Genomic DNA, 16,163 nt, shown 5'->3' on the forward strand with positions numbered 1-16,163 from the left:
CTCCCTCTTTAATAACACCCTATTACCTTATTTGAACTCCTCTGATACCATAAGAGACAAGGAGGTCATTCTTGGGGGACAACTCTCACAAACACAACAGTATGTGTTATTAGCTGCCAGAAGTCCTGGGCACAGGCTGCAATGAGGCTTGCTTTAGTAACACTGTGTTCTCCATGGAAATCAACAGAACTGGAAGGGAAGAGTGGGTCCCTGAAGTAGGCACATGGAGCTGAGACAGCAGGCACGGATCTGGCATCAGGGGATGCCTAAGAGGCATACACCCCAGCTGAGACATCAATCACACCAACTTAGTACACTGGTGAAAGGGGCAGTCTTTTAAGGCACTGTACTTCTGGTTCCATATCTGAGAGAAGTAATAGAGGAACATAAACAAAATACATTAGGGCTTTGCGTTTGGAACAGTCTATTCCATATCCACTAATAGATAATCATACAGTTTTGAATAATGTTTTAAATATTTTTAACTTCAATTATCTACATATTATATAGAGATAATAAGTGCTTTCTTTTAAAGCTTTAGAAGATATTAATGATGAAAACTTAAATGTCCTTAAACAGTGACAATCATGATAGTAATTGTTCCATAAATACACAAGTACTGTTTTTCGTCCATTGAACACTTAACATGGGTTCTATCCTGTGCCGAGAACCAAGCTAAGGTCAGGAAACTGCTGACTCAAGCGTATAGCATTCTTTGACAATAGTGTGATGACAAGATGATAACTCAGACAGGTCTGAGCAAGGCATTGTCCCACATACTCCACAGACTTTCACAGGGCTGCTATGGGAGCCCAAGAAGAACATTGAACCTATGCAGGACCCAAGAGACTTTTTGAAGCAAACAAGCATTGATCAATTATCAGCTTCAGTGGAGTGGTGGGGAGTTAGATGATGAAGACTCCAGGCAAATAGTAGATGACTAGTAGGCAGTAAGAGAAACTGAGTGTACGACCCAGCTGGACAGTTTTCAGTGGGAGAAGCCGAGTAGGAGAGCTATACTTAGATGGAATAAAATGCAGAAGGTACAGAATTAGTCCAAATGTGCACATTCAGAAGCGTGGAGCTTGGTTGCCATTCTTTCTCCATTTTGTTTGTTTTTGTTTTGTTTTTGTATGGTCTGAGAACTTGATGATCTGATACCTGTCTCATGTGGGAAGGGAAACGTGGATTCTTCTCAGCTCTGGTATCCTCTAATGCACTGGCAATATCTTTTCCTTGGTCACCTCTACAGGCCCCAGACAGATAAAGAAGGTTTGTAATCCAAAGTTGTAAAGACAGGGAGGTTTGTGTTGGACTTTGCTTCTTTTTATCCCCAATACCACAGACTCAACTGCTAGAGAGCCAGCTGCTTCTGCCTTGTTCCAGGCACCAATTGTCTGAGGGCTTTTCCTCTCATATCTCCAGAGACTGGGGATGCCAAAGCGAGGCTTCCCAAATACAGAGACAGTATTATCACCCTCTGTCCATTCTGGCTGGTAGTAAATACCACTTCCTTCTGCAACATGTTTCTGAGTTAAGATTTTGTTTTAAGCCCTCCACAACTTCACAAAATATATCATTGAAATAATGTTAAAGACACCAAACAAGTAATTGTTGAGGCTATTTGGCCAAATCACAAACAAAAATAATGAATCACAGCTCAGATCATCAAAATAGTAGTTCTGTTTCTGTCAGTGAGTAATAATCTGGCCTTGTACACACTCAATAACCTTCACTGACCTCTGCTCCCTAGGATGGGAGCTAGAGAAATTCTGAGCCTGCGTTTCGCTGTATGTTCTCTAATTTCATCTTCTAATTTTAGAGGCATTGAGGGCTCTTTTTATACCTTTGTTGTGTCAATTGACTAATTGCCTGGGATATCGGGGACAATCACTGCTATTATATGACTTAAGAAAATGACACCAGAGTAGCCATCATTATTTTATATTAAAAAATGGAAGAATCTGAATATAGAATGAGCTAGTATCATGGATCTAGCTGCTTACTTCTCTCTCTCTCTCTCTCTCTCTCTCTCTCTCTCTCTCTCTCTCATCTGTGCTTCTCTTTCCAGTTTGAGTCAATCAAGAAGATGAAATAGCCTATTCTAAAATTAGCTAGTGGAGTCCTTTCATCTTGTATTCTTTTGAAATGGGAATTTAAACCCAAGCCTCAAGGAATTGAAAATCTAGTTTTTCTTCCACAGACTTGTGGGATGTCTGGACTTATGCCCTTACCAGAGCAGCACCAGAGTTTCTCAAGTGGGATGCCATTTTTATCTCAAACCAATGAGAGAGGTCACTGTAAATGTATTGGCCATGATTCTGTACTTCAAACCATGTCACGTTTTTTATTTTTTTCTTCTGGGGTTTCATGTATCAGCCTCTCACATCCTGGGCATCCAGGGAGCTTTGTGTAGAATTCCCTGTGGGCTTGTGCTGGATGAACATGAAGTACCAGACTGACAACGCTGCTCATTCCTCAGCCAGGGAATGTGGGACACTAATGTGCACTTACCAAGCTAAATGCTGAGGCAGTTAGTTCTCTTGTCACCACAGAAGAGCCAACAATCAGGACAGCAGAAAGGAAGCCAGCCCTTGGGATGTGCAACATATCCACCCCATAGCTGCACTTACTGTGTTTGTAGTTTTCAGAGCCTTTCGTGTGCAGCTATAGTGCGTTAGGGACCTGCTGGTCCAGTTCAGAGTGGACTACTTAAAAATGATCAGAGTAGTGCAAAATTGTCCTCCGGGAAGGAGGCCTTCCTATATAAATACTTCCTGTAAATTCAGCAGTCCTGCTTGACAGGCCGTGCTGATCATGGAGGAGTGAGCTATTTCAATTCAAAGGTCCTAAAGAGCCCTGTGGATCTCAGCATCACCCTTGAGTTAGCATATGCAGAGCATTTGATCTTTAATCATTGAAATCAGAATGATTTGTATTCAAACAAGTACTATTAGTGAATGAATTCAGAGACAGTACCAGTTCTCCCAAAGCACACAGGTTGTGCTTAGCACGTATTCACTAACTATAAATATCAACCTTATAAATGTTAAAATATTAAAAAACTTATATTCATGTAAGGATGAAATTCAAGGTTAGACAGAGGCATGTTTGAATGCTGTTTCTACAAACTACAACTCTCCTTTACTTTAGAGACTTTATTTTTAATTTTTATATTATATGATTCTGTTGTGATAATGTACTTACAGGAAAGCTTTCTTTGAATTTTAGAAATGTTTAATAGAAAGTAACTGGGTTGGGGATTTAGCTCAGTGGTAGAGCGCTTGCCTAGCAAGCACAAGGCCCTGGGTTCGGTCTCCAGCTCCGAAAAAAAGAAAAAAGAAAAAAAAGTAGAAAGTACAAACACGGTGCCTACCAAATGTCAGATATTTCATATATAGGCTCACTGTGATGACCACTCAACTTTTTCTTTGGATACCTGTGAAGTTGACTTGGGTCATCCAGGAGCCTAGATGTTCAATAAGACCATGTTATTAAGTTCGTTACCCACAATGAGCTCCATAAAACACTGCAACTGCACATGCTCTCATGCTCTGTAAGATGATGCTATTATAGCTCATTAACCCAGAGAGCTCCATAAAGCATTGTATATACAAAGTATGCTTTTCCCAGGATGTCATCACAAGAGGCTAAAGTCCACCAGCCATGCCTTCTGCTTGGTCCTTGCATGTTCCTTTCCTTGATCTCTCATCTCTCTATTGGGTCTGCTAATGTCTATGGGATGATGCTCCTTGACTGTTGTATAAGCTCACTGAGACTACACTTTATGAACTGACCAGAACAGAACTGCTCTGACCCTGATAACTGAGTATATTTGTACCACTGGAAGCACCTTCAAGTCCCAATTCCCAGGACATCCCCGGTTAGATATCCTCGTCCTTCATGTTGAGATGCAGAATAAATAGCAAAAGACCTAGTTGTTAATATGTACACCTACCCAGACTTGGCTTCCTAGGGGTTGTTTTAAATTATGTGGGAGGAGTGGGTAAAGATGAACACATTTATGTTATGTAACTTTTTTTCCCAAGGGGATTAGCTGTACTGGGAACATGCAGCTGTTTTTTTCCACAAGTCTCTTCAGAGCAAGCCACAGACAATGGTAAAGAACAGAAAGGCTTAAGAAGCAACTCTGCATTTCTTTTTTCCTGGATAAAAATTGATTTGTAAACTCTAGAACTGAGCAGAGAGTGTATTCAACTGAAAGTGAGGACTATCACAGTGATACATTTTCTTCTCCTTGTATCAGACCAAGTGCTCTGCTCCCATGGTCCTCTGTGTGCTTACTGTGTATTGTAGGTCCCTTCCACTCTGTCTTCCACCAAAGATTTCTGAGTGTTTTGTTTGCTTCTTTCCCTCTTCACAGATTTGCATGTACCAATATTCTATAAAGTTGTAGAGCCTGTTACCCTTTCAGAACCACATGTCAAACACTGTGTTTATAGTTTTGAACTCATTTTTTTTGTTGAATGATATCCTCCTATAGATTATTGAAGTCAGAGATCTTTTGGGAAGTCAGCTTCCTTTTGGAAGCTTCACCTAAATTTTCTTTTGGGGAAAACATAGCCCACTCTTACTTCTTGTATCTCGAGATTAACCAATCCTATCTCTCAGAATGGAAACACTATCCATCCCATCCTACCAGGTCATTCCAACTTTCTGGTCACCAAGATCATCCTAGGATTAGGCAAGGTCCCAAGTCTATAGAGTGAAAGTCAAACATGAGACTTCATGACAATTAAATAAATAGGTCAAAATTTATTATTTCCCATCGGGGATGGTAGGAACCCATTTATCACTGACACAGGAAGGCTTGGCTGAAAACAAAGATAACAACCAAGAGCTGAATGCGGATGGATTTCTAAATCTGAGGGTTTGGAGATAATCATTGCTGGAAAGCAATGCCTCTCAGGCAGTGAATAAAAGAGTGAGCATTTATGATCTAAATAATGGATGAACTGGTAGTATGAAAGTTTGTGTATTGTCATATACATAAATTTAATATAATAAAGGACAACAAAACAAAATTTGGACATAGAAAGTTGATTTGGAGTAGATTCTTCTCTTCAGAGGTAAGATCTCCATAATGATTTGGGAAATGAGCAAGGACATTATGAGAATGAAAATAAGAAGAACAGTGCATAAAGAAATGTAAGCTCAAGGCTCGGTGCAGGCTGATGAATAGGGTGATTAAGGATAGGTGGATGGAGTAGAGAAATCAAGGACCAGAATAGTAGGAAAGGAGCTTGGAGAATCACTAGGGCTTGAGCAGTTTACAAAGCCAACATTTGCAGGAAGAATATAAAATTGATTCTAAGAGTGCTACAAGGCTCTTAGTGTAATATGCTAAACATCACCTTTTCATGGATTGCTATGACTGTCCAATACACGTGCAGATTACAGCAGAGTCAGAATGGGTGCTGCAAGCCAACTAGGTGATCACAGTGGTCCAGGAGACATGGTGGAGTGTGAATGCGATCGTGTTGTGAAAGCTGGTAAAAGATAGGTGAGTTCTGGGTTTCAATTGCAGATAGGAGAAACAAGAGGTTTTAATTGATTACATCAAGAATATGATAGGAATAGAGAACTTGAAGATGGCATTAGTTCATGAGCTCCTGTAAACGGAATTGCCCTGAACTAAGATTGAGAACACCAAAAAAGAAGCATATTACTTCTTTCCATATCTTATTTGTTGTCTCTTCAGCATTTACAACTGCCAACCACTTCTTTAAGTAATCTCTTTTACAACTTGTACCTACCATATTGTGTTATTATATGTGATTTTTCTAGACATGTTTGCTCCTGATTTAGATTTTCCTAGTTTCTAGCAGTCTTGAGTCTTATCTTTATCTAAAGCATGGCTATCAGAATTCTTTTGACAGCTACATATTTTTGCCTTCAATCCATTGTAGCTCAGACATCTACTCCCAGAAATCCATGACACACATGACAGACCCCTTTTCTGATTCAACTCATATAAATATGCTCTTTTTTTCATTTAACATTGTGTGTGTGTGCGCGTGTGTGCGTGAACGCGCTATGTTTAGGTACAGGTGACTGTAAGAGCGAGGAACCAGATGACAACCAACTGTGTTGTTGGAGAGTCTACCTGTTACTTTTGTATGTTTGAGACAAGGTCTCTCACTGGCATGAAGTCAATAGGACAGGCTTGCTGGTTAACAAGTCTCAGGGATCCACCTTGTTTGTATCTGCCTGGAACCAGGATTATAGCCACGAGCCACTATGCCTTGCTCATTGATGTAGGTTCTTGGGATTGGACTCAGTTACCAGAGAGAAATACCTTCCTAGTCCAAATTCTATACCTTTGTATAAAAGGCTAAATGTCCACTCTATTGCCCTGTTACATGCCTTAAATCACCCTAAGGCTCTGATTTATATTTTTTGGTTTTTTTTTTCAATTACCAACTCCCTCCTTTGAGCAGTGTAAAAACCATGCTCATTTCAATTCTTTGATATATTTGAGACCTCATTTGGATTTTTGTTTTCTGTTGATCTGCAATCCCATCTCCAGTGTCCCCTCCCATATCCCCTCCAGTGTTGTTAGAATGACACTTTTAAGAAACAGAACTGAGCATGTCATTTTCATTCTCAAGATTATTGGGTGACTTTGCAGCTCCCTGGATGAAGTCTGAACTCCAGCTTCTGTGTGATCTGTCATTGATTATTACAAGAATTTCTGTCCCACTCTCATTTGGTGTTAAAGGGACTGACATCCATCACTTGTATTTGAAATATTTTTTCTTCCTAGGAATTTGCCTTTTTGTCAGTTGGCTAAAACTCAAGTGATGATTTCCTACCTCACACCTGAACAAATGTTGGGGTTGTATATTTAAATTGTATTAACATAATGTCACAACACACATGTTCTTGTGGCAATGAAAGATGTGGTCTCAACCTTGCTTTGTTGACAATCAAATTCCCTTGGTGGCATCTGTTTTTTCTCTCAGAAGGCATCACCACATGAATGGAGCTACAAGAGATGGCAAATTCCAGTACGTTTCAGGAAGGTAAGGGTGATGTCATAAGGATTTTTCTAAAAATTATGGTTTATTTATTCGATCATCTACTATAAAACCAGGTTACTACTGTTCACTATAGTTATTAATCAGTCCAAACTTCTGGAATAATTTTTCTATCCATGCTTAGTAACAAGTAAGAGATGACAACATTATAAATCATCAGTAAGAATAGCTCAGTATCAGCTTTTCTCATTTACAGTCCACATGACTGCTAATGCCTGAAAAGAAGGCACAATTAAGATCACAGTACTTGGTCAAACAGGACATAAATGCAAGTATTTATAATAAATAATCTATTTTATCTCTGCTAATAATTGCCCACCAATACGCAAGATGTTAATTTTATCTTCTTGTGGGAGCTACTCTGATTAAATAGAAGATTTTCCTTTTCTTCCAAGGAGCTGAGTCAATGTTTCATGTGCAGTTACACATACAGGTAAGTCTTTGAAGAAGACTTAAACATTGTTCATTCTCTCTCTCTCTCTCTCTCTCTCTCTCTCTCTCTCTCTCTGTGTGTGTGTGTGTGTGTGTGTGTGTGTGTGTGTGTGTGTGTGTGTGCGCACGGTGCTTGTGCGCAGTGATAAAGGGCAATGCTACTTTAAGCAATATTTTAAAAGGATAAAATCAGATACATTAAGTTTCCTTAACACTCTGCAAGTCTAATGAAACTTAAATTCCATTTTATTTCAGCACTCAGTAAGGAAAGCCTGAGGCCAAACCTACCCTCCTAAATACTGTTTATCTCCCTGAACAGAGGTCATGATATGGCACTATTTTAAATGGATATTACAGGATGAATGGCAGCGTTTGTGACTGAGGAATTACAATGGCCTTTTGCAGATGCCAAATGTCACCGTGTCCTCTAGGCTGTGCCTAACATCTGTGGGAGAAAGTGAGCATGTCATTTGAGGGAGTGGAGCCAGATCAAGCCCCTGCTCTGTCAAATGCCATGCCTGATGAACGACCTCGCCTCATGGTCTCAGGAAGGCAAGAGGAGAACGTCTGAGTGCAATCTGACCTTTAAACAAAAAGAGAAGGGAATGGGAAACAGACAACAAACGCTGAAATAGTCAAGTATAAAATATTAAGGAAGTTCTAAAAGGCAAACGGTGCTATCCAAAGAACAGAGACCTTGGTGCCAGTGTGGCCCAGGGTTCACACCAGCAATATTACTATTCATGGGCCTCTTTCAACAAATCCCTCTCTCAGTTGATTCTTCCATCCATAAAGGCATATATTTACCTATTCTTCAATAGTGTCTGAGTAAATACTGCTAATTAATGTAGTTCCTACCAGAAACTACAACAAGGCTTTGAACGGTAAATAGAAAAGATAGTACAGACAAATAAGACACGACTAGAGAGAACTAATACTGGATATACGATATGTGACATTTCACATTAAGGCTACTTAATATATTGATACCTCTATAGAACATAGTTTCCAATACTATACAAGGTGTTTCTAGTTCAGGGATGTGTTTTTCATCATCATCATGCTGCCAGATAATGTCAGAACATACACCCATAAAGTTTTATCAAAATAACTGCCAAACATGATGATTCCAATAGACAAGCCAAAGCAAAACCTAGGTAAAGAACTAAGGGAACTCAGGAATGCTGACAGTGGGAAGAGTACTTTTCCCTAGGGAAACACAGGCTAAGTGATCATTCAATACCAAATGGCGGCTCAGAAATAACATTACACATACAAGTGTACAGGTGTATACAACATATATACAACATACAGGTAGCATGACACATATTATTAAGATGGTTACATTTATGCATTTAGGAATATAGAGAGGCTATAAATTTGAAAGAAAAGAAGGACTTGGAGGGAGGGAAGGGAAGGGGAAAATGATGTGATTTTATTATTATCTCAACAGAACATTAAAGTAATACTACCAGCCTCTTGCCTGGTACTTGTTTCTTGACAATAGCTCTGTTACGGCATTGTTCTGTGCTGATTGGTCCACAGTTCTGTCTTCCTGATAAGATTCTTCTCCTCTAAGATATCTTGTGACTCCATCCTCTGAATTCTGTTCTCAGGACACTGTGGGTTGAATTATCTACTCACCATACAAACCCATTCAAATCCTATACCCAATACCTGAGAGTATACCCTTAGTTAGAAACTGTCATTGGAGGTTTAATCAAGTTAAAGTGGTGGCATACACATTGAAGATGGGCCGTAGTGTAATAACCAGAGTACTTATACAATGAGAAAAAGTAACGGAGACTCACAGAGACAGGAGCATTTGACAACAATGAATACAAGGATTGGAGGTATGACTCTGCAAAGCAAGGATTACCTGCAACTGGCCTCTCCCAGGGACATTAAGAAAAGAATCTTCTAGAACCCTCAGAGACCACTTGACTCTGACAGTTTCTTGATTTCAGACTTCTATCCTCCTGAGCACTGAGTAAACATTTTTTATTTTATGTCATTCAATTATGATATGAGTTTTATGTTGATCTCAGGAGACTAAAACAATGATTTATCTCATGTGAGCTGCATGTATCTCATACATTTCTTCCTTGTTTTCCTAAGATACATCTGGAATTCCATGCCAGACAGTCAGTGCTCAGGAACTTTCCAGTGTAGCAAACACTGTTGTGTGAGGTGTGAGGTAGGTGTGTAGGTGTGTGTGTGTGTGTGTGTGTGTGTGTGTGTGTGTGTGTGTGTGTGTGTTGGTTCATAAGTCTTATATTTTATGGGTGTGGGGCTAGCAATTTAAAAGAACCTAGCATCCATACAGCACTTACAGAATTTACTGATAGTATATTTATAGGAACATTCTGCGGCTGGAAATGCCAGTGTTATTCTACAAGAAACTGATACCGAGGGAAGACGAGCAAGATGCCTCCTGACCCGTTATCAGTTTATCTCTACAGCCAAATCACAGGCAGGGAGGCACCTCAGCTCCATGTGCATCTGCTCTTGACACTCTTCTAATCACTTTTGTCAGCCTTTCTTAGCAAGAAGACGGTGATCCTTATTAGTTATGGGGAGTATCTGCTGCCAGAGTACATTTTAATCATATAGATTTTTAAGCTACGAGCTTCTTCCCAAACCTTCCAAAACAGATTGAGACTCTCAGATTCATGACTGCCAGGCCTGAGAAAGGCTATACATTTAGCAAATATGTTTAGGTGGGTGTATTAAACTTTTTTCATTCCGTTCTAACTTCTGGCACCTTCTCTTCCCAAAAATACATGAGTAGGCTAGTACTGCAGAATTATTTCTGCTCTGAGTCCCCATGAAATCACCATGTCAGCAGAACAAAAAGGAGAAATGGAGTTTCATTACACCCCTGTGTTACCTGAGTGGAAACCTGCATACTAGTGAAGTCTCATTGTCTTTGAGAGGTGACCAAGTAAGCGACAGTTGCAGTCAGAGTTCCATGTACCAAAATTTAAAGGATATTGAGGTTCTGGAAGAATTCACAACCCCCTATTCTCTGTTACAGAACAGATGGGAGAGGATTAAAGACCTTGACAACTTCTTGTGTTGGCATACAGCACAGAAGGCACCTGCTATTAGCAATCTAAGGGATGAATCAATGCCTTTTTCCCAGCTGGAAGCATTGAAGATTGAAGTTAATCTCTTCTCCCTCATGCTCTCATTTTTTAAAGTGTCATAACTTTTATCCATCGAATAGCTGAGGTTTTTGCAAGATGCTGTCTGATTTCTGCATTTTGAATCATACCATTCTCTGAGTCTTCCTGTTGGCCTTAAGGGTCCCCTAAACAGAATCAAATGGTAACACCCTTGAAGAACAGTATGTTTCCTCCCTTTTCCAGGGTCAGCCCAATCTATATCCTTTGCTTTGTGCCTCATATATATCCTTACAAACTGCTGAAAGCTCGGTTTGGAGCTGTTCCCAGCACATGCTGATATCAATCTGCACATTTGTAGTGTGCGCTTCTTTGGCCCTGCTAGAGGATTATTAACAAGAACAGAGTGTTTGGATGACTGCCTGGGAAGAGGGAACTTCATCCTCAATTCACCACATCAAACCCTGGTTAGTCATGCTATCCCCTAATGACACTCAGAAGTCAAGTTCTTAATTTTTCCCAATAGAAACCACCAACTACCTTCCTGTCAGGTAGGACTGTGAAACAAGGGAGTTTATTTTGGATGGTGGTCTTGGACAAATCTTTCCTGTCAAGGATATTTGGAATGTGATTTTTGCTTTGCTTCCTCCAGCCTATCCTCCTGAGCTATATTTGTTGACATCATCCTGTAAGCAGTGCCTCTTCACTGTGGGTTAGCATACAGCCTTGTGAGCCACTACTCTTTTTTTTTTTGTATAATAACTGTTTATTATTTTCTGGCAACATTTAAACTACATGATACAAAGAGATAGAATACACTAAGTAGAAATTGGAAAAAGGTAGTGCCACCTGTAAATATTTTTGTTTGTGATGAGATTGACACAAAAATTAATATGAAATCATATTAGATTTATTTGTGAACCATAAATTTGATATTGACGTTCTGTAGTCTTTTTTTTAAAAAGATTTATTTATTCATTATATATAAGTACACTGTAGCTGTCTTCAGACACATCAGAAGAGGACATCAGATCTCATTACAGATGGTTGTGAGCCACCATGTGATTGCTGGGATTTGAACTCAGGACCTCTGGAAGAGCAGTCAGTGCTTTTAACCACTGAGCCATCTCTCCAGCCTGACTTTCTGGAGTCTTAAAGTAATTAGCAAAATATTATATGCTATAAAACCATAACATTAATAGAATAGAAAAGTCATTGTTTGGTGAAATAATAATTATTAAAAATAATTCTGTCCATGGTGTTAACCCCAGTGATCAGTGAGTTAAGAAACAGAAGGATCAAAGTTCAAGGCTAGTTTTGTCTTCATAGTTCCAGGATAATCTTGGCTATACAGGGAGACCCTAGTCTTACTACAAACGAGCAAATAAGTAAAACAAAGGACAAGCAATGTCTCCCAGTTGCTATTTGTTGAAAAGAAAGAGAGGGATACAATGAACAGGGTCATCCACAATTCCTTTCTAATGGATAAGGGCCAGCTCTGGGTGGCCGTGTAGATATTATTTATGTCATATGTGATTTGTCACAAGCCAGCTTTCTGGAGCCAGGATAGTGAGAGAGGAGTGGGTTACTCAGATACTATATAACCGAATGTCCCCTATTAATGTACAACCAAACAACAAGCTTTTGAGGAAACACAAGTGTATGCTTCTTTGACTGAATACAGAGGTTCTGTGTTACGCTGCGAGGGGGACAGATCCAAATAGAGTGACCAGTGCCCACGTATATTAACGTTTCTTGTCATTTCAGTGTGTGTGTGTGTGTGTGTGTGTGTGTGTGTGTGTGTGTTAAGTCAAACTAATCATAAATTTTGGAGTTGTGAGTCATATTTACAAGTTTTTTTTTATTAACTTGAGTATTTCTTATATACATTTCGAGTGTTATTCCCTTTCCTGGTTTCCGGGCAAACATCCCCCTCCCCCCTCCCCTTCCTTATGGGTGTTCCCCTCCCAACCCTCCCCCCATTGCCGCCCTCCCCCCCACAGTCTAGTTCACTGGGGGTTCAGTCTTAGCAGGACCCAGGGCTTCCCCTTCCACTGGTGTGAGCCACTACTCTTACTTCGAAGAGCTCCATTTACATACTCACCTGCTGGCTTCTTATCTCTTTCCTGTAATAATCACAAAGGATGATTACACCCTAACCAGATCTCCTGGGATCCCTCTTTTTTGATATATGGCCATGCCCATTCCCCTGTGCTGTGAGCATTTTAACTGAGAACTTCCACTTAAAATATTGTCCAGAGGATGCCTCTAGCATAATGGCGCTATCTCTAGAAGCTTGTGGTTGTAACACACCCTGTCCTACCCCATCTCAATAAGTATGGATTGCCTAGCCTCTTATAATGTTCCCAGTCACCTTCTTACCTATAGAGAACTGGGCTGACATAGAAATTCATCTAGATCTATAGTCTTGTACAGCAATTTTTTCCCTCTTACATGGTTCTCTCATTCCCTCTCCTGCTTCTCATGCAAATACACATTAAATTAATCATATGTTCATCTTTTCCTATCTCTGACTCTGTTTCTAGGAAACCCAACCAAACATAACTTTATAATATCATTTAATTCTTTTCTCTCAAGAATCAAAGGTTCTTATTGCTAAGTAAAGACAGTAAATAATTACAATTTTATATACTAAGCATTTTGCTGACACGTATTAGATGCTCATTAAATGGTTGCTAAATTAAATAATAACCAGATACAACCATGAACTCACCCAAGTCATGTTCGGACCTGAGATCAGGTATTGGGCTTGTATGATAACAGTAAAATCTGAAAATGACCTGAAGATGAACCTTAAAAATCCAAGCACGCCTTCTAGAATGAGTATAAATAAGAAAATACTGATGATGGGTTATGGGAAACATCATGTCTAAAGTAAGTGAAGTGCAATGGCCATCTTAGTCTAAAACACATAATATGATTAGAATTGTATCAGAAAGTAACACAGAAACTACAAAGAAGCTACAGCCTTTGACTTGCTTTGAGACTTCATGAAAGTCTCAGTAGAGAGAAGATGCTTAGAAATTAAGAGAAAGTGTCATATCTGAATGAACAAGCAATGCCAAGTTACCAAAGCAAAGCCCAACGACAAGAAAACAGGGCCACAAGCCAGCCTAACTCATAGCAGAACTTTCTGGCTTCCATATTAGATCTTGTAGTTGTTCCTGGGAAGGAGATGAAGCCAGGCTATTCTGATGAAGAATGCCAATTGACTTCTCAGTTAGTGGATTACACTAAAAGGAACCTCCTTGTGGGCAAATTGGTTTCCTTCTCCAGAACACACCATGGGGCACATATCAACTCTCTGGGATAAGTGACAAGAGACACCATCTTCCCTTGGAAAAAGGAAATAGCATATGAATTCCCCAACCTGCTTCAGGAGTCAAATGAGTCACCTTCTCATTTGGAATTTATACTAACTCCTTCTGTTGGTGTGGACCATACTTAGCCATACCCTTGAGCCCCAGCTCATCTGGAGTTTTCAGTCACCACAGAACCCTGACTTACTTTATTCAAAATTAACATTAGTTGATTCTTTTCTGAATTGATGAGCTCATATAAATTCCTAACCTTGTGATTTTTATATCCCACTAATTTGCCTTCATTAAAATTTCTTTTCTTTTACTGCTTAGTTCTCTCACATTCTTCCTCTTCTCCATTCCTCATTCTTTCTCTGTCTTTCTGTCTTTCTGACTTGCTGTCTCTTGTCTTTGTCTCCCTCTGTCCTCCCCTCTTCCTCGCTTCCTCTTTCCTCTTCTTACTTGCTCATTAGACTTTGAATAAAATAAGGAGTTGTAAATTACTTTTAATTGAAATCAATGTACTGGAAGCTTTACACATAATATATTTTCTGTGTTTATTTTATAAGTAAAATAAAAACGGAAAAAGTTGCAGATATGTGGGAATAGAGCAGAGCCAGGAAAATATTCTCCATTTTTTCAATGGTATGTTGTGAAATATCACTTCCTTGAAAGTAGAGAAAAAGGTCAGTAAAGATTCAGAGCTTGATTATAGTGACGTGTAATGACATATATCATGAAAGTGGATATGAAAATGTTGTGATGAAATCTATCACATTGCATGCTACCTTAAAAATAATTTTAAAAGATTCAAGGACTTGATGACTAGCACTGAAGCCCTTTTGAAAAGACCCAGGGAAACCCATTACTCTAGAAGCTCACTACAGCTTCCTACATTATATGTATAAATGCATTTAAATAGAATTACCTTAAAATGACACAGACAATGGACCAGTAACTAGGCAACTTATGACACCAAGTGAAATTTTCTGTGTCAACAATGGGTTAGATCTCACTGAGACAGTGACAAAATGGGTCCCCTCCAAACATCAGAGACTATTTTTTTAAGAATAGCGCATAGCCACTCTACATAGTAACACATGGTTACCCTATATAACCTGAGATAAGGTCCTACTGCAAAGACACAACTTACTCATGACATTACATATAAACAAATCAAGCTGGTAGCCAGCTAAAAAATGTCACCCCTGTGGGCTAGCATTTGTAGTACTGGAAGGCACTTTGAGTGCTATTAGGAGAAAAGTAGTCATTATTTATGAGCACAAAACTCTTCAACCTGTAACAGTGACCTGCCTACAAAGTATAGTGATGCAATAGTGGCACAGATGTTATGAGAGCAACAAACCATTTTTTAAAATTGGATTAAGGTCAAACTCATGACATAGAGCCCACAAATGATAAGATAGCCAAAACCTGAGACTAGATAGTTCATAGGCCTAGAAGAAAACCTATTATCATTATTCTGCTATAGGAACATAGAAATGAAATGACTCCTTATGACATATTGCTATACACATAGATCAGAACATCACTCAGCTCTTATGAGAGAAAGTTTTTCTTGTAGTATATGGTAATTAATAAACAGATCTACAACTGGACAATGTGCAGACAGTGAAAATCTTCAGAGCACTTAGCTGTAAATGAGAAGTCTTTATCAAAACCCTCATATCAAGGCTCAGGAATCTATACAGAAGAGAAAGGGGAAAGATTGTAAGAACCAGATAAAATGGATGACTCCAAGGAAACTATGTTTTAGACACAACAGGACTGACATACATATGAACTCAGAGGTTGAGTTTATCTAACATCATGTACAAGACATGCAATAAGAACAAACCAAATAAAATCCCAGCACTGAAAAGGGGATGTGAATATAGAATCCCACATCTAACCAAAAATCAATTTGTAATTGTATCTGCTGAGAAAGAAAGAAAATCAGTTTTCTCTGTTTGAGTATCACTGGTTATAACAACAACACTATAGGGCATGGGCCTTGCTAAGGATTATTTGATCAAAGACAAAAAAGACTCCATGGATGGTGTGTGTGTGTGTGTGTGTGTGTGTGTGTGTGTGTGTGTGTGTGTGTGTGTTGTGTGTGTTTGTGTGTGTGAGAGTGTGTGTGTATGTGTGTGTGTTGTGTGTGTATTTGTGTGTGTGTGTATGTGTGTGTGGTGTCTGTCTGTCTGTCTGTAAAGGGGGAGGCC

General features: G+C 39.3%; 1 protein-coding gene across 15 annotated transcripts in view; it reads left to right on the forward strand.

The window, feature by feature from the left end:
• The window catches only part of Rgs22l (regulator of G-protein signalling 22 like), a 90,859-nt gene that overhangs the window by 48,717 nt on the left and 25,979 nt on the right, over positions 1-16,163 (forward strand). For 11 of the 15 annotated variants that reach the window (XR_005487216.2, XR_010053417.1, XR_010053412.1 and 8 more), the window contains 2 exons: positions 6,987-7,046; positions 7,457-7,494. The exons of the other annotated variants lie outside the window; for them this stretch is intronic. The gene's annotated coding sequence lies outside the window, so the exon portion shown is untranslated. The remainder of the gene's footprint in view (positions 1-6,986; positions 7,047-7,456; positions 7,495-16,163) is intronic. 15 annotated transcript variants of the gene reach the window in all.

This window comes from Rattus norvegicus, chromosome 7, assembly GCF_036323735.1.
Source record: "Rattus norvegicus strain BN/NHsdMcwi chromosome 7, GRCr8, whole genome shotgun sequence".
In the NCBI taxonomy this organism is placed as follows: domain Eukaryota; kingdom Metazoa; phylum Chordata; class Mammalia; order Rodentia; family Muridae; genus Rattus; species Rattus norvegicus.